Source organism: Jaculus jaculus, chromosome 12 (assembly GCF_020740685.1).
Source record: "Jaculus jaculus isolate mJacJac1 chromosome 12, mJacJac1.mat.Y.cur, whole genome shotgun sequence".
NCBI lineage: Eukaryota > Metazoa > Chordata > Mammalia > Rodentia > Dipodidae > Jaculus > Jaculus jaculus.
Window position 1 is genome coordinate 5,032,898 of NC_059113.1, and position 12,621 is coordinate 5,045,518.

General features: G+C 47.3%; 1 protein-coding gene across 5 annotated transcripts in view; it reads left to right on the forward strand.

The window, feature by feature from the left end:
* The first annotated feature begins 9,585 nt into the window (after nt 1–9,585).
* Nucleotides 9,586–12,621, forward strand: part of Fbxo25 (F-box protein 25) — a 41,554-nt gene continuing 38,518 nt past the window's right edge. The window contains exon 1 of one of the 5 annotated variants that reach the window (XM_004669196.2): nt 9,586–9,683. The gene's annotated coding sequence lies outside the window, so the exon portion shown is untranslated. The remainder of the gene's footprint in view (nt 9,684–12,621) is intronic. The other 4 variants (XM_045131888.1, XM_045131885.1, XM_045131886.1 and 1 more) reach the window with 4 other exon arrangements.

Here is a 12,621-nt window from a genome sequence, read left to right on the forward strand (position 1 = left end):
ACCTGGAATTCACTATGTAGTCTCAGGGGGCCTTGAACTCATGGTGATCCTCCTACCTCAGCCTCCTGAGTGCTGGGATTAAAGACGTGCTCCACCACGCCTGGGTCCAAATTCTTTTCTTATTAATTCAAAGAATTGAAATCCACAGACAAGAGTTCAAGGTCTAGAGAAATTTTATGAGATTACGAAGGAAAGAGGCAAAAATGCAGAAAACTCCTTTCCATGAGATGGCGGGAGGGGTAAGGGCCGGCGCAGAAACCCAAACTGATGAGCTAACCAACCAGTGCCAGGTTCAGGTCTAATCCTTCCAGGAATCTTTTTCTTAAATATATTTTATTTATTTATTTGAGAGGGAGAGAGAAAGAAAATGGGCATGCCAGGGCCTCCAGCACGCACGTGCCCCTGGTGCATCTGGCTTGCATGGTTCCTAGAGAATCAAACCAGTATCTTTGGCTTTGCAGGAAAATGCCTTAACTGCTAAGCCATCCCTCCAGCCCCCAGGAATCTTAATTCTAGGAAAGGGAACTCCCTCCTAGGGAGGGACTCAGGTTGTTTTCAGAAAAAAAGATCTAGGGAACTCCTTTAGGCAAGAGACAAGGAGAACCCTAGATCCTTTTCTGATCTGTAACCAAGTGGAGTCTGCAAGGGCAGCTTTCCCCCTGCTTTTACTTTCAGTGAGCCAGTCACTGAAAAGGGGCCCAGGTGGGCTCCACAGGACACCCAGACCCTGCAGGGCTGCAACCCATGGGTGGCAAGTGGTGGCCAGGTGGCAGCAGAGTCCACAGGCTGGGACCGTGTGGTTGTGTGACTTGCTCAAGGGAGGTTAGCTGGGTGGAAGGCTGAGACAGGCTCATCCACTTAGTCCTAAAACCAGCCACCCAGAGGCTCAACAGATAACTTCATGGGGAGGCACTTGCTAGTAGCTGGTCTGTCTGATAGCTTCTGGTTTGTTTCTGCATTTAAAAGAAATAATGTTTTACCTGTAGATGCCTTTTGGTTTCTGTACTGCATACATGTGGTGAATTACAGTACAGCTTTCATCACTCAGGCTGGCCTTGAACTCACAGCGATCTTCCTACCTCTGCCTCTCATCACTCAGGCTGGCCTCGAACTCACGGCGATCCTCCTAGCTCTGCCTCCTGAGGGCTGGTATCAAAGGTGTGTGTCACCATACCAGGCTCCTCATCGGTCTCGATGGGCCACACACAGCCCTGGGTTTACATGAGGCACCTTTTAGTGCTGAATAACATTCCATCTCATTTGGATGGACCACAGTTGACCCATTCATCACTAAAGGATGTCTCCATTGCTTCTGAGTTTTGGCATTTCTGATGTTGTGATTATCCATGAGGGTTTTGTGTAGACATCAGTTTTCAACTCCTTTGCATAAATAACAAGGATGGGAGAGCTGAATGATCTGGTAAAAGTGTGTTGAGTTTTGTAAGAAACCACCAGGCTGGCTTCAACAGTGACTGTGGCACTTTTCCTTCCCACCAGCAGTAACTAAAGGGCCCTGTGGCTCCATTCTCTCACGTGTGGTGTTGTCAGCACCTGAATTTTGGTCGTTCTCACAGTGTTCAGTGGCTTCTTCTTGTTTTTGTTTTAGTTTTCGTGTTTTTTTTTTTTTTTTTTTTTTTGGTAGGGTTTTCTCTCTAGCTCAGGAGGACCTGGAATTCACTATGGAGTCTCAGGGTGACCTCAAACTCATGGCGATGCTCCTACCTCTGCCTCCCGAGCTCTGGGATTAAAGGCGTGCACCACCACGCCTGGCTTAGTTTTCATTTCTTTGTGATTTACGTGCCTGGTACCTAAGTGAACCCAGATTCTAGCATGCAGAAGGGGTCACTGTCCAGCCACCTGGCCAATTATGTTAAGAAACCCCTATGGTCTTCTTTTCTATCTTGGGGTGTTTAAACAACTAATCAATAGTTCAGTAGTGGGGGGAAAACCTCAATTGAGCAATAAGATTCTCAATTATAAAGTAAAAAATGAGGGCTGGAGAGATGGCTTAGTGGTTAAGCACTTGCCTGCGAAGTCTATGGACCCTGGTTCGAGGCTCAATTCCCCAGGACCCACGTTAGCCAGATGCACAAGGGGGCGCACGCATCTGGAGTTTGTTTGTAGTAGCTGGAGGTCCTGGTGCGCCCATTCTCTCTCTCTCTCACTCTCTCGCTCTCACTCTTAAATAGATAAATAAAAATAAACAAAACAAAAAGAAAGAAAGAAAGAAAGAAAGAAAGAAAGAAAGAAAGAAAGAAAGCCCTGTGCCTACAGGGTAAGAAAGAAAATGAGAGAAAGCACATCTCAAAAAGCAGAAATAGTAGGTGGCCAAGTTTCTGTCTTTCACCTGCTCATGCAGTGGTGGGCTGTCATTCTCACGCAGAGCACAGAGGGCACAGATGGTCATGTGGGGAGACTAACAAGCCTTGAAGGGTTACTGGCACCTCTGGAAACTGAACAGGTTCGTGATGGAGTCCTTCACAACAAAGCACAGTTGTGCCTCAGCTCTCTCCAGTTCCAGTTGTTCAATCCAAGAACTACAAGATAATGGATATGTGCTTTATACCCTCAAGGCAATAGTGACTGTTTCTGCAGCCATGGCATTCAACACATTTCTTTTCTTCTTGAATATTCCATTACACATTGACTCACTGGCACCAGCAGGAAGTGGAAACCAGTGTGAGTAAAGCTGTTCACAACTGGCACAGAGATGCCCGTGACAGAGCTCCTGCCAGAAGAACAGTGAGTAGTAAGTTACACATTAGCCAACCCATCTGTGGTGTCTGTGATTTCCCAGGTCTCCACAATGCCACACTCCTCTGCCTGCCTAAGGACAACTTCACTTCACCCCTGGTCCCTATGTTACAGGATGTTTGCAGTACAGGGAGTTTTCCCCACTAGCCTGTGAATCCCAACTTTTATTTATCTATTTTTTTAACTTTTATTTTTATTCATTTATTTATTTATTTGACAGAGAAAGAGAGAGAAAGAATGGGCATGCCAGGGTCTCCAACCACTGCAAACGAACTCCAGACACTTGTGCCCCCTTGTGCATCTGGCTAACGTGGGTCCTGGAGAATCAAACCTGAGTCCTTTGGATTTGTAGGCAAATGACTTAATCACTAAGCCATCCCTCCAGCCCCATTTTTTAATTTTTTTAAATATATTTTATTTATTTATTTTAGAGAGAGAGAAAGAGGTAGAGAGAGTGAGAGAGAGAGAATGGGTGTGCCAGGGCCTCCAGCCACTGCAAACAAACTCCAGATGCATGTGCCCCCTTGTGCATCTGGCTTACGTGGGCCCTAGAGAATCAAACCAGGGTCCTTTGGCTTTGCAGGCAAGTACCTTAACCACTAAGCAATCTTCTTCAGCCCTATTTTTTAAAATTTTATTTATTTGAGGCAAGCCCAACAGATTGGCCTTTTTGTTCTGTTTTGTTTTTTGTTTTTCGAGGTACAGTCTCACTCTAGCCCAGGCTGACCTGGAACTCACCATGTAGTTTCAGGGTGTCCTCAAACTCACAGTGATCCTCCTACCTCTGCCTCCCAAATGCTGGATTAATAGTGTGGGCCACCACGCCCAGCTGGCCTTTTTTTTTTTTTTTTAATGCAAGAGAGAGAGAGAGAAAGAATTGGTGTGCCAGGGCCTCTAGCTACTGCAATTGAACTCTAGACATGTGTACCACCTTGTACGCATATACAATCAATTGCGTCACTTTGTGCATCTGGCTTACATGAGACCTGGAGAGTCAAACATGTGTCCTTAGCTTTCACAGGCAAGCGCCTAAACCACTAAGCCATCTCCAATTTTTTTTTAGGTAAGTCCAACAGACTACCCCTCGCTTTTTATGCAAGAGAGAGAGAGAATTGGAATGTCAGGGCCTCTAGCTGCTGCAATGGAACTCCAGATGCGTGCACCCCTTTGCACACATGCGTGACATGCTTGCATCACCTTGTGCATCTGACTTACATGGGACCTGGAGAGGCAAATATGAGCTCCTAGGCTTCTCAGACAAGTGCCTTAACTGCTAAGCCATATCTCCAGCCCATCGAGCGCCCCCACCATTTTTTTGAGGCAAGCCCAACAGACTGGCCTTTTCTTATGTGAAAGAGCAAGAGTGTTTGTGTGTGTGTGTGTGTGTGTGTGTGAGAGAGAGAGAGAGAGAGAGAGAGAAAGAAATGGCACACCAGTGCCTCCAGCCACTGTAATCAAACTCCAAACACATGTGCCACCTATTACACATGTGCAACCTTGCACACTTGCGTCACCTTGCATCTGGCTTACATGAGACCTAGAGCATTGAACATGGGTCTTTAGGTTTCACAGGCATGTGCCTTAACAGCTAAGCCATCTCTCCAGCCCCAATGTTTTTATTTATTTAAAAAATTTTTATTTGTTTATTTGTGAGTGACAGAGAGAGAGAAAGAGGCAGTTAGAGAGAGAGAGAGAGAGAGAGAGAATGGGCACCCCAGGGTATCCAGCCACTGCAAAAGAACTCCAGACACGACATGTGCGCCCCCTTGTGCATCTGGCTAACGTGGGTCCTGGGGAATCAAGCCTGGAACCAGGGTCTTTAGGCCTTACAGGCAAGTGCTTAACTGCTAAACCATCTCTCCAACCCGCTATTTTTATGTTTTGAGGTAGAGTCTCACTCCAGCCCAGTGTGGTGGTTTGATTCAGGTGTCCCCCATAAACTTAACTGTTCTGGATGTTAGATTCCCCAGCTGATGGCAATTGGAAATTAAAGCCTCCTGGAGGCAGTGTATTGTTGGAGGCGGGCTTATGGGAGTTATAGCCAGTTTTCCCTTGCCGGCGTTTGGCACATTCTCCTGTTGCTATGGTCCACCTTATATTGGCCAGGGGGTGATGTCCACCCTCGGCTCATGTCATTATTTTCCCTCCCATTGTGGAGCTTCCCCCTCAAGCCTATAAGCCAAAATAAACCTCTTTTTCCCACAAGCTGCTCTTGGTTGGTTGATTTCTACCAGCAATGCGGACCTGACTGCAACACCCAGGCTGACCTGGAATTCACTATGCAGTCTCAGGCTGGCCTTGAACTCATGGTGATCCTCCTACCTCTGCTTCTCTAAGTGCTAGGATTAAAGGCATGAACCACCACACCTGAAAGTTAATTTATTTGGGGAAAATTGATATCCAAGGAAAGACTAGGATGTGTATACACATACATGGAAATTTAAAGACACATACACAGAGGAAGCAGGCATAGGGGTGTAGAGTAACACTCACAGCCATGGGGGAACTGGAGTGTGAGTGTGTAAAGGAATAATGTACTTCTGCACAGGAAGTGGAGCAGAAGGGTGTGAAGAAAGCTCCCCCCATTCCAGCCCAGCTTGTGGGGGGAGCTTATCAGAACAGGCACCTTGAAGTTCAAATGTCAGGAGGAGAAATGAACAGCCAAGGTCCTCTCACAGCTAATTAAGATGGGCTTTACCATCAGGCTCAGGTGAGAATGGGAAATAACTGATTTTTAAAAACATTTTATTTATTTGAGACAGAAAGAGGGACGGTGGGGAGAATAGGCGTGCCAGGGCCTCCAGCCATTGTAAACAAACTTCAGACGCATGTGCCACCTTGTGCATCTGGCTTATGTGGGTCCTGGGGAAAACATAAATGACTGAAGAGATGCCTTAGTGATTAAGATGTTTGCCTGCAAACCCTAAGGACCTACTCCAACTCTCCGGATCCTATGTAAGCCAGACACACAAGGTCTGCTTGCAAGCTCACAAGGTCACATGTGTGTACAAGGTGGCACACACATCTGGCACTTGATTGCAGTGACTGGAGACCCTGGTCTATCAGTTTTCTCTCCTCCCACTCATCTCTCTTATTTAAAAAAAAAAAAAAAAAAGGCCAGGCCAGGCATGGTGGCATTAAACTTTTAATCCCAGCACTTGGGAGGCAGAGAGGTAGGAGGATTGCCATGAGTTCAAGGCCACCCTGAGACTACTGAGTGAATTTCAGGTCAACCTGGGCTAAAGCGAGACTCTACCTCAAAAAAAGGCCAGTCTGTTGGGTGTGCCTCAAAAAAAAGAAAAAAAAAAATCATAGGGCTGGAGGACTGAAGAGATGGCTTGCCCCCTCCCCCCAAAAAAACTACCTTGCTTGGATTTCTGGTGACTCCTGTGCCACAGGGCTTCCCGTTTTTGCTGGTGGCATGTCCTCCTCACTTCCTCTGTCAAGTAGCCAGCAACTCTCCGCTCATCTCTGTCTCTCCTCCTGGCTTTCGAGTGCTTCTCCCAACACCCCATAAATATATTCCCCTCAATGGATTTTCTGGGGGGTGTTTTATTTTCGGTTTTTTGAGGGTTTCAGCAACAGATTTTCTGAATTGCTCCCTGAAGCCAGGCTTTGTGACACTCCATGGTCATTAAAGACCTTGAAGTAGTGGACAATTACAGTGGGCAAGAGTGCTGAGGGGCAGGCTGGAGGGATGGCTTAGTGGTTAAGGTATTTGCCTGCAAAGCCAAAGGATCCCAGTTCAATTCTCCAAGACCCACATAAGCCAGATGCACAAGGAGGCACATGCATCTGGAATTCCTTTGCAGTGGCTAGAGGCCCTTGTGTGCCCATTGTCTCTTTCTCTCTCTAATAAATAAATAAAATATATTTATTTAAAAAAAGAGAGAGTGCAGAGGGGCTAAGATCACTGGAGCCAGAGGCAGCTCTTGAAAGCCCCACTGCCAAAACCTTAACCACAAAACCACACTTTAGGATTCCAGGCTGTATGACTAGAGGAACAAAACCTGTCTGTTGTGTGAGGAGGAAAAAAAAGCTGTATCTGGAGTCCAGACCCCAGCTCCGGGCAGCCTCTGTCCATGTACTCCGTGAAGGCAGGGACATGAACTTTGGTTCTACCATGATCTTTGGTTCTGTGGCAAAGGTCCCTTTCAGTCATAAGACTCTGCTGCTTCTCTATATAAAAACAAGGCCAGCACATCATACTCATAAACATGACAAGCTAACACTGGTACAGGCCATATCTGATGCACCTTTGAAGTCTGGGTGTGTTCCTTGCATGTCAGGAACAGATGTTCTGCATGGATGGAGTTTCCAGCTAGGAATGTCAGCCCACCAATTGGGTCGCTCCTTGCTTCTTTCTCCACAGTTAGACAGAGGACTCTAAAAAATATGAGACTTTTGCTGGGCATGGTGGCGCATGCTTTTAATACCAGCACTAGGGAGGCAGAGGTAGGAGGATTGCCATGAGTTCGAGGCCACCCTGAGACTACATAGTGAATTCCAGGTCAGCTTGGGCTAGTGTGAGAACCTACCTCAAAAAACAAAAAACAAAACAAAACAAAAAAACCAAAAATATGAGACTTTTATCTTTGCCTTTAGAGAGCTCTCCACCTTCCTAAGGAACTGACTTTTTCTTTTCGTTTAATATTTTATTTATGTATTTGCAAGGAGAAAGAGACCAGGGCCTCTAGCCACTGCAAACAAACTCCAGATACACGTGTCACTTTGTGCACGTGGCTTTATGTGGGTACTAGGCAATGAAACCCGGGTTGTTAGGTTTTGCAGGTGAGTGCCTTACCCACTGAGACATCTCTCCAGCCTTTTCTTTGCTCTGCTTTCAGTAGAGAATAACTGAAGAAAGTCATAAGAAATGGAAACTGTGTGGTGACCAATAAGGGCGGTAGGCAGCTGGAGGAGAAGAAAGTGCTTGGAAATAGCTGCTCATTGGGGTGCTTTGCAAGGACTGCTGATGAAGCAAATCAGGGGAGCAGCTGGGGTGAGACAAACCAGAAATCCCACCCTAGACCCACCTCTCCTGCGTGTAGATGGGAAAGGGAGTTTAAGGTCCCAAAAGTTTAAGGTTCCAGAGCTGATCCTCAGTCTGTTGAGCCCTGCTCCCGCTGTGCTATGCGAAGCAAGTAGTGAGATGTCTTGGGGTGTTGGGTTCATTTGCTCTTCTGATTAAAGAAATAAAAGTACGGAAGGAGTTTAAAAGAATAAAGTTTATTTCAAAGTAAGAGAAACAGAAAGCAGTGAGAACAGAGTCCTCTGGGAGCTGGACTTTTATCAAATGAGGGAAGCCCACCCATGACTGCTCATCTTTGAAAGTACTGGTTGGGTCCAAGCCAGCTTGGTGGCGGCAAATTCATTTAGGCCAGGAAGGAGGAGGAAGTGAGGTCACCCTCTTCACCATCTCAGGTTATGAATATAGCCAGTACCAAGACGGAGGGGGGGATGGGGGAAGGTGGGAGGGTGGGTGGGGGGGTTGTAACACAGATAGAATGGGTGCACCAGTGCCTCCAACCAAGGCAAACGAACTCCAGATTGTGCATCTGGTTTACATGGGTACAGGGAATGGAACCTGGGTCCTCTGGCGCAGCAAGTGCCTTAACGGCTAAGCCATCTCTCCAGCCCTGAAGAAGCTTTCTGAATGGAAAGAGGAGAGTTGAGGACCATAGGTCTGGGTAATCAAGTTGGAATGAGTTATAAGTGACCCACCATGACCTTCCCATTCTGACATCCCACACTCAACACCATGCTGCCCCTGGGCTAGGCGGGCGACCCTGAAATCCTGGTCTCACCAGGTTCAATTCTCCAGGTCCCACGTTAGCCAGATGCACATCGTGACACGTGCGTTTGGAGTTGTTGCTGTGGTTAGAGGCCCTGGAGTGCTCATTCTCTCCCTCCCCCCTTCTTTCTCTCTCTCTCTCCCCGTCCCTCCCTTCCTCTATAATAAATAAATAAATAAAACGACAACAATATTTTAAACCAGGCGTGGTGGTACACGCCTTTAATCCTAGCAGTTGGGAGGCAGAAGTAGAAGGATCGCCATGAGTCCACGGCCACCCTTAGACTACATAGTCAATTCCAGATCAGCCTGGGCTAGAGGGAGACCCTACCTCGGAAAAAAAAATTGGCGGGGGCGGGGGAGGGTGTACTGGAGAAATGGCTAGGTGGTTAAGACATTTGCTTGCGAAGCCTAAGAACGCACATTCTGTTCTCCAGTACTCACGTAAACCAGATGCACAAGGCGGCCCATGCACCTGGAGTTCATTTGCAGTGGCTAGAGTGCCCCATTCTTTCTCTCTCAAACAAATAAATGTTGAAGGCTGGAGAGATGGTTTAGCGGTTAAGGCGCATGATTCTCCAAGTCCCACGTAAGCTAGATGCACATGGTGGCGCGTGTGTCTGGAATTCGTTTCTCTCGCGCGCCCTCCTTCCCCCGTCTCAAATAAATAAAAATAAAATAAGTGTTTGTTTGTTTTTTTTAAGCTCCATTAAACATACTGTGGTGCAGCCTAGAACAGTCAAAGCTTCCAGGCTGTCCCAAGGGCAAGGGCGCACACCTGCTCGTGCCACCAGGTGAAAGCAGGCACAGGTGATGGCTCTGGGCCTGGCTGGGCGGGAACACTGCCACTGAGCGGAGAAGTGGAAGGGTGAGCCTACAGTCTGGGGGTCCGGAGACCCCCACCCATCCCGGCTGCTACGGCAAGGGGGGCACGGAAGGAAGGTCACCGCGCACGCGCGCGCCCAAGCCTCCGGGACCGGGTAGCAACACGGCCACGCGGAGCCGCAGCGGCCAATCAGCGAGCAGGGGCGGGGCCTCCCGCGGCGCCCCGGCTGCGCGCCGCGACTTCCGGCAATAAGCAGACGCCGCCCGTGGGTGCGCTCGGAGGCTGCCGCGGCTCGTGCGGGAGCGCCAGGTGAGGGCCCGGGGGCTCCGGGTGGGGTGGGTCCACCGGGCACGCCGCCCCCGGCCCGTCCTCCGCGCGCCCGCCGCCGCTGCCCACCCGGCCTCGGGTCGGCGCTGGGCCTGTCCGCCTCCCGGCCCCCCGCCGGCCCCCCAGGCGTCCGCCCTCCCGGCCCGGCCTCGGCGGGGTTCTGCACCTGCCCCGCGCGCCCCGGCCTGGGCACCATCCTGCGCCCCTTCAGGCCCGCACGTGCCTCTCCAGCGGCTTTTCTCGAGGTGCATTTTGCATCCTTCCGCTCACTGTGAACCGCTGACTGAACCCCTTTACCTCTTTTCCAGTGGGGTGGGGGAGACGGGGCTTTCTCCATTCAAACTCCCTCCTCCCTTCCCTTCCCACCCCAATCAGAAAAGACGTGCTGTTTCTCCTTCCATTCCATTTCCTCTCCCCTTGTTTCATTTTCCTTGTGCATGAAGCATCTCTGATGAGCTCTTTGGCCTGCAATATGCAGTTTGCTTTTATTTTATTTTATTTTATTTTTATTTATTTGCAAGCAGAGAGAGAGAATGGGTACACCAGGACCTCCAGCCACTGCAAATGAACTCCAGATGTATGCATCCCCCTTGTGCCTTACGTGGGTCCTGGGGAATTGAACCTGGGTCCTTTGCCTTTGCCAGCAAGTGCCTTAACCGCTAAGCTATCTCTCCAGCCCAATTTGCAGTTTTTGATGTACTTTCTTGATTAGATTCATCCAAACAAGTCCTTTCACTTTTGTCCTAGGTCGCTTAGCTTAACCTTAAGCTCTTGAAGGAAGAAAACAAACACGTGCTTATCAAATTGAAGAACATTCATTCTTATTCCAGTGTAATGAAAAATATTTTCTCAAAAATTAAAATGGAAAATAAAAATTAATTTACAGACTTTCTGAATTTGGAAAGCTACTTTGCTGTTTTTGTTGTGACTTGTTTTCAAGGTAGGGTCTTGCTCTAGCCCTGGCTGACATGGAGTTAACTATGTAGTCTCAGGGTAGCCTTGAACTCTCAGCAATCCCTCCTACCTCTGAGTGCTGTGATTAATATTTTGTCTTTATTTATTCGAGAGAGAATGGACTTGGCCGGCGTGCAGAGGACAGGCCATGTAGTCTCAGAGTGGCCTTGAACTCATGGCGATCTCCTTCCTCTGCCTCCCATGTGCTGGGAGTAAAGGTGTGTGCCACCATGCCCAGCTAGGAAAAACATTTCTTGGTTAGTTCATGTTCACTAGTGTCAGGAGCTTATAGCAGGAAATGAACTTCATGAACGGTTCTGCAGAACCACACCCTCCTGTCCTGACATGTCAAATAGAATGGGGGGAAGGTTCAAAATTTTTCTGCCACATATGCCTGATGGCATTATCCTCCAGTGTGCTTCAGTAGTGCCAGTTATTCAAGCTGTGTCGTAACTGAGTAGGCTCCCTTTAGAAGTTACTCCTGATCTATATTTGTTGAGACACATTTATAAGATTCTAACAATGCGTGTCTTTTTTTGTAGCCAAATAGGTAAATTTCTATAAAAGCAGTGAGTTGCCATTGTAAAAGTTGTCTGACATGCAATATCAGTTGCTGAAATGGGGAATAGTTTTGAAAACTTGAGACATGGGCCTTTTAAATTGCAGCTTGTCTTATTATTTGATTAATTGGTTGATTTTCTTTTTGTTTTTTTTGTTTTTTTTTTTCAAGGTAGGGTCTCACTATAGCTCAGGCTGACCTGGAATTCACTATGTAGTCTCAGGGTGGCCTCAAACTCATGGCAATTCTCTTACCTCTGCCTTCCGACTGCTGGGATTAAAGGCATGCGCCACCACACCTGACTTCACTGATTTTCTTTTTGAGAGAAGGTCTCTGTATGTAGCCTAGATTGTCCTTGAAGTCCTGCCCCAGCTGCTGGAGTTCCAGGGTTAGGATTACAGGTATGAGCTCCTGTGCCTGGTCTCAGGGTCCCCTGCTGCTGCTACCGTGGTAGTACTTGAGATTGAACCTAGTGCCTCACACAGACCAGGCAATGTTCTGTCCCTGAGTTGTCGTCCCAACATCCCAGTTACTTTTTCTTATTGTTTATTAATAATTGTTTCCAGAGTCTGTCTTAGTTCATGTGCTGTATAGATTGTCATCCAAAGATCATGACAAGTCTGTAAAATACATCTGCAGAAGAACAAATATTTTCCTCTGTGTTGAACAGAATCTTGCACCATGGGGGTTTTATTTTCATGGTCCACTAACTACATTTCATGCCTGCTAATCCTTGAAAACAACAGCACTCCGCAGCTGAGGAGTTCAGACCAAACTGTTGTTTCTCACCAAGTTAAGTCTTTGAATGTGTAGACAACATGTAGAGTTGAAAAAAAAGTTGTTCATGGAAATGCTACAGTAGCTTTTGACATACATGGTGTTGAACTTGTTTTTGAAGCTAGAAGAATAGTGTACTAAGCGAGGAGTAAGCATTGTGTCTTCCTAGATCACGGCAGTGCTTCCGTGGCTTCAAGCTTAAGATGTTTATTGAGGACACAGGTCAGCACAAGACATGGATGAGGAACTGCTTTAGGAGTTTCTTTTCTGTGTGTGTTCTCCCTCTTATTTTATGTTACTTGCCCTAGAAGATTGTCATTCTAAATAATACAGTTCACATGGACACAATGCTAAAAAAACTTGCAGTTCTCAGAAAGTGGAGTCTAAACACCTTTGACCCTCTCCAACTCAGCCACCTTGTTCTGTTCATTTCTCTCAAACATGTCACATTCATTCTAGCCTTAAGTTTTTCATCTACACTCTACCTGTGGCTAATATTTCTTCTTTGCCTTTCCATTTACATAAAATGTAAGTTTTGGGTTAATGCCCAGTGCATGCCTTATTCTCCTCAGGGCCTTCCTGATGCTACTTCCTCTAGTGAAGTTTGTTACTCTCTTTACGACTATGTCT